Source organism: Penaeus monodon, chromosome 17 (assembly GCF_015228065.2).
Source record: "Penaeus monodon isolate SGIC_2016 chromosome 17, NSTDA_Pmon_1, whole genome shotgun sequence".
Classification (NCBI taxonomy): Eukaryota; Metazoa; Arthropoda; class Malacostraca; order Decapoda; family Penaeidae; genus Penaeus; species Penaeus monodon.
In genome coordinates this window covers 49,770,095-49,775,094 of record NC_051402.1, presented here as the reverse complement: position 1 = coordinate 49,775,094, position 5,000 = coordinate 49,770,095, and the positions used below count along the sequence as shown (strand labels likewise).

The following is a 5,000-nucleotide window of genomic DNA, read 5'->3' as shown; positions in this document are numbered from 1 at the left end:
TAAGTATTGTTGCAAAAAAAAATATATATATTTCCGACTAAAACTGAAAATCACTAATAACTACCGTCTTTGTGTTAATGATTATAAAGTGATCGCTGGTTAATCATGATCATTTGGTCGTGACCCAATTATGGTCGTTGGTTAATTATGGTTAAATGGTCGTTGGTTAATTATGGTCAAATGATCGTTGGTTAATTATGGTTAAATGGTCGCTGGTTAATTATGGTTAAATGCTGGTTAGCTAATTATGGTTAAAAGACCATGATTTAATTATGGTCTAATGATCGTTGGTTAATTATGGTTAAGTGATCGAAGGGTTAATTGTTATCAAAGGACTGTGGGTTGATTATGGTGAACCTCGCGCTAATTATGGTCAAATGGTCGTGGTTTCGTTGTCATTAAGTCTTGGCGGGTTAATTATTATCAATTGATAGCGACTTAATTAACTCAAGGGACGTGTTATTCCTTCCTTCCTCAATTAACTAGACCGTTTTTGTTCGTCTGGGTACGGGTGGGCACTGTGCTTTTTTTGCTGCTTTTGTTTCTGTTTTGTTTTTGTTTTGTTTTGTTTTTTGTTTATGTTCTCTTTGTTGTTTTTATTTTTGTTGTCTTTGTTGTTTTGTTTTGTTGCTTTTGTTTTTGTTGTCCTTGTTTCTGTTTTTTGTTTTTGTTGTTTGGTTGTTTTTGTTGCATTTCGTCCTTGCTTTTTTATCAATATCGTTTTTCTTTTGTTTTGTTTTGTTTTTGTTCATTTGTTTAATGTTTTCACTTTTTTTTTTTTTACTTCTTTCTTATTGATCACTATTTTAAGTGACTAAATACATACAGATAGACAGACTGACAAATATGTCTGTATATATATGAATATATATATATATATATTTATATATAATATATATATAATATATATTATATATAATACAGAATATATGTAATATATATATATATATATATATATATATATATATATATATATATATATACATATATATATATATATATATATATATATATATATATATATAAAATCACGTGCCTTAAGAAAACGAGCAGCAAAAGGATTAAAGAAAGGAGGAGGAGGGAGAAAGACAATAACCCCCCCCCCTTTTACCCTCCCCTCCTACCGTCCTTCTTTCAACCCCCGCCTTACCCCCCCCTCCCCTCTCTTCCTTAACCGCCTCTCCCCTCACCCCCTCCCCTCCCTCCGTTTCCCTCCCCCCCACCCTTCCCTCCCTTCCTATCCCCCACCCCACCCTACTACCCCCTCCCCCCTTTCACCCCCATACCCCCTCCCCTCCTTTCACTCCCTTACCCCTCACCCCCTCCCTCTCACTCCCCTCTCCCCCCCCTTTCACCCCCTCCCTCCCTTTCACTCCCTCTCACTCCCCTCTCCCCCCCTCTCCCCCCTCCCCCCCCTGGATATCTCAGATTCCAAAGTCGCTTTTATCCTCCAAAGGTGGTTTGCTATCTTTGAAGGAGGAAAGTCTCTTCTGAACCTTTTCTTTATATATTTTTTTATCTAATTTTGCCTCTGTTTTTATTTTTTTCCTTTTCTTTTCTTTTTCTTTTTCTTTTTCTTTTCTTTTCTTTCTTTTCTTTTCTTTTCTTTTCTTTTTCTTTTCTTTTCTTTTTTTTCTTTTTTTTTATTTTATTTCTTTTATTTTATTTTCTCTCTTTCTTTTATATATATACTTTTCTTTCTTTCTTTCTCTCTTTCGTTTTTTTTTTCTTTTATATATATTTTTTCTTTCTTTTTTTCTTTCTTTCCTTCTTTTTTTTCTTTCTTTCCTTCTTTTTTTTCTTTCTTTCTTTTTTCTATCTTTTTGTTATTGGATTTTTTTGTGTGTGATATTAGTATTGTGGAATAAGATATATTCTCGAATTGGGAGAAAAATGTATGGTATTTGGAAGTTTATAAACACAGACGCGTACATAAATAAACGCACATAAACAAATACACACACACACACACACGCATGTACACTTTATACTCATGTGTGTGTTTCCTCTATTCCTTGTGTGTACCTTTTTAATTTTTTTTTTTTTTTAATTCTCTTCATTTTCCTTTCTTCTTCCTTTGTTTCTTTGTATCTGTGTTTTCGTGTGTGTTTTTTTCTATTTCGTCTATTTTCTCTCTCTTTCTCCTTCTCTTTCGTCTGTTTTCTTCTTTTTCTTTTTCTTCTTCTTGATATTCGTGTATGCGTACATATTCGTACACATACACACACACACACGCATTCACACACTCACACACAAACACACACATACACACACAAACAAACAAACACACACACACAACCACACATACACACACACAAACAAACAAACAAACACACACACAAACAAACAAACACACACACAAACAAACACAACCCAAACAAACACAGACAAACACACACAGACATACAATCACTCCTCCCCCCCCCAAAAAAAACAGACACAGCTCATGAAGAAAATGAAATGCGCACACATTTCCCAATTGGCTGCACCAACAATATATACATTTACACATCCACATCTACATACATGCATATACAGTACATACGCACGTAAATGAATATTTGCACAAACAGAAACAAAAAACATTTGCATAAAGAGAAGTGATAAGACCAGAACTCCTCTCCCCCTCCCTCCCCCTCCCCCCCTTCCCCCCTCCCCCTTCTTAAAATTAGAATGCTCGCGATGAACAGGAATAAAATGAATAAATAATGAATTGAAAAAATAAAATAATAAAAAAAAGGATAAAGGTAAAGTTGAGTAATCAAAAAAAAATGTGAATAAGAGAAAAAGAAAATAATATAAATAAACAAATGAATAAACAGGAATAAAAAAAAAGGAATATAGATAGATAGACAGACAGATAAATGAATTCACAGACACATAAATAGTATAAATAAACAAACAAACAAATAAATAAAAGTACTGTAGCTCAAAATATGGAGAAAATACGACTTTTGATTTCATGGCCTTAACCCCCCCCCCCCCCGCCCACGAAAAAAGGAAAAAATACGTAAAAGAAAATAATAAAATGGGAATGCCACTGAGAGAGGAATAAAGGGAGAAAGAGGAGAAGGGAGGAGAGGAGAGAGAAGAGAGGAGAGGAGAGGAGAGAGAGGAGTGAAGAGAGAAGAGAGAAATGAGGAGATAAGGGAGAAGAGAAAAAGAGAGAAGACAGAGGAGTGAGGCAAGGAAGCAAGACAAGAGAGACGAGACGAGAAGGGAAGAGAAGAAGGAGGAGTGAAAATAAGAAGAAGAAAAAGAGAGAGAAGAGGGGAAAGGCGAAAACAGAGAGGAACGCGGAGAGATGAGAATCGAGAAACGTATGAGGAATGAAGAAAGAACAGTGAAGAGAGAGAACCGAAAAAAGACGGACAAGGAGAGAGAAAATAATGGAAGAAAGAGAGAGAGAAAAAAATCGCCAGGGTACAGCGTGACTCTGACAGGCTAGGGAAGAGGAAAAATAAGCGAGAGAAAAAAGAAATTAAGAAAAAGGAGGGAGGAGGGAGGTGTGAGACGGAGGAAGAGAGAGAGAGAGAGGAGAGAGAGGAGAGAGAGAGAGAGAGAGAGAGAGAGAGAGAGAGAGAGGAGAAGAGAAATAAAGAGAGAGAGAAGAGAGAGAGAGAGAGAGAGAGAGAGAGAGAGAGAGGAGAGAGAGTAGAGAGAGGGAGAGAGAGAGAGAGAGAGAGAGAGAGAGAGAGAGAGAGAGAGAGAGAGAGAGAGAGAGAGAGAGAGAGAGAGACAGACAGACAGACAAAGAAGAAAAAAATCCATCGAAAGTATCCATTAGGAAAGTTTTCTGTTCTGAATGACAATTTCATCTTCCTCACTGGCCCCTTTTTTCTCTTTATTATCCTGATTATCCCGTTCTGTTTGTCTGTCTGTTTGTTTGTATGTATATCATATACACACGTAGACAACACTCTCTCTTTATCTATTTATCTATCTATCTATCACACTGACACACACACACACACGCACACACACGCACATACATACACACACACACACACACACACACACACACACACACACACACACACACACACACACACACACACACACACACACACACACACACACACATACACATACACGCACACGCACACGCACACACACACACGCACACACACAAAATGATAAACTGTTTTTGACAACTGCAGCAGCCCTCTCCCCCTCCCCCTTCCCCCCCTCTCTCTCTCCTTCGACCCCCTCATCTCTCTCCCCTCTTTCTACCTCCTCCCACTCCCCCTTATCTCCATCCCTTCCCTCTCCCCCACCCCTTTCACCCTTCCTCAAAGACCCCCACCCCTCCACCTTCCCTACCTCTCCACCCTCCCTTCTCCCTCCTCCCTCCTCCCTCCTCCTCCTCCCTCCTCCTCCACCCCTCCCTTCTCCCCTTTCCTTCATTCCTCCTCCTCCACCTCTCCATTCTCCCCCTTCCCTCCCCTCCTCCCCCCCCCCACCCTTCCCCCACCTCGACCCTGTCTTTCAAAGGAAGACTTGACGGGAAATCAAGAGAAAGTTCCTCCCTGGCGATGTGAACTGCCGCAGGAGGTGAGAAAGGGGGGAGAGGGAGGGGGAGGGAGGGGAGGAGGAGAGGGAGGGGGAGGAAATGGAGGGGGAGGGAGGGGAGGAGGAGACGGAGGGGGAGGGAGGGGAGGAGGAGACGGAGGGGGAGGGAGGGAAGGAGAAAAGGGAGAAGGGGGAAGGGGGAGGAGTGAGATGAAAGAAAGTCTATTTACGGGGAGGGAGAGAGAGAGGGAGGGAGGCAAAGAGGTATTGAGGGAGGGAAGTAGGGAGAGAGAGAAGAGAGAGAGAGGAGAGAGAGAGAGAGAGAAAAAAGAGAGAGAGAAGAAGAAAAAAGAAGAGGAAAGAGGGGAGAGAGGAGAGAGAGAGAGGGGAAAAGAGAGAGAGAGAGAGAGAGAGAGGGAAGAAGAGAAAGAGAGAAGAGGAGAGGAAGAGAGGAGGGGAGGAAGAGAGAAGAAGAGAGGAGAGAGAGA

General features: G+C 40.4%; 1 pseudogene; it reads right to left on the bottom strand.

Annotated features, from left to right (window-relative positions):
* LOC119583408 overlaps nt 1-5,000 on the bottom strand; it is a 20,312-nt pseudogene that overhangs the window by 13,337 nt on the left and 1,975 nt on the right.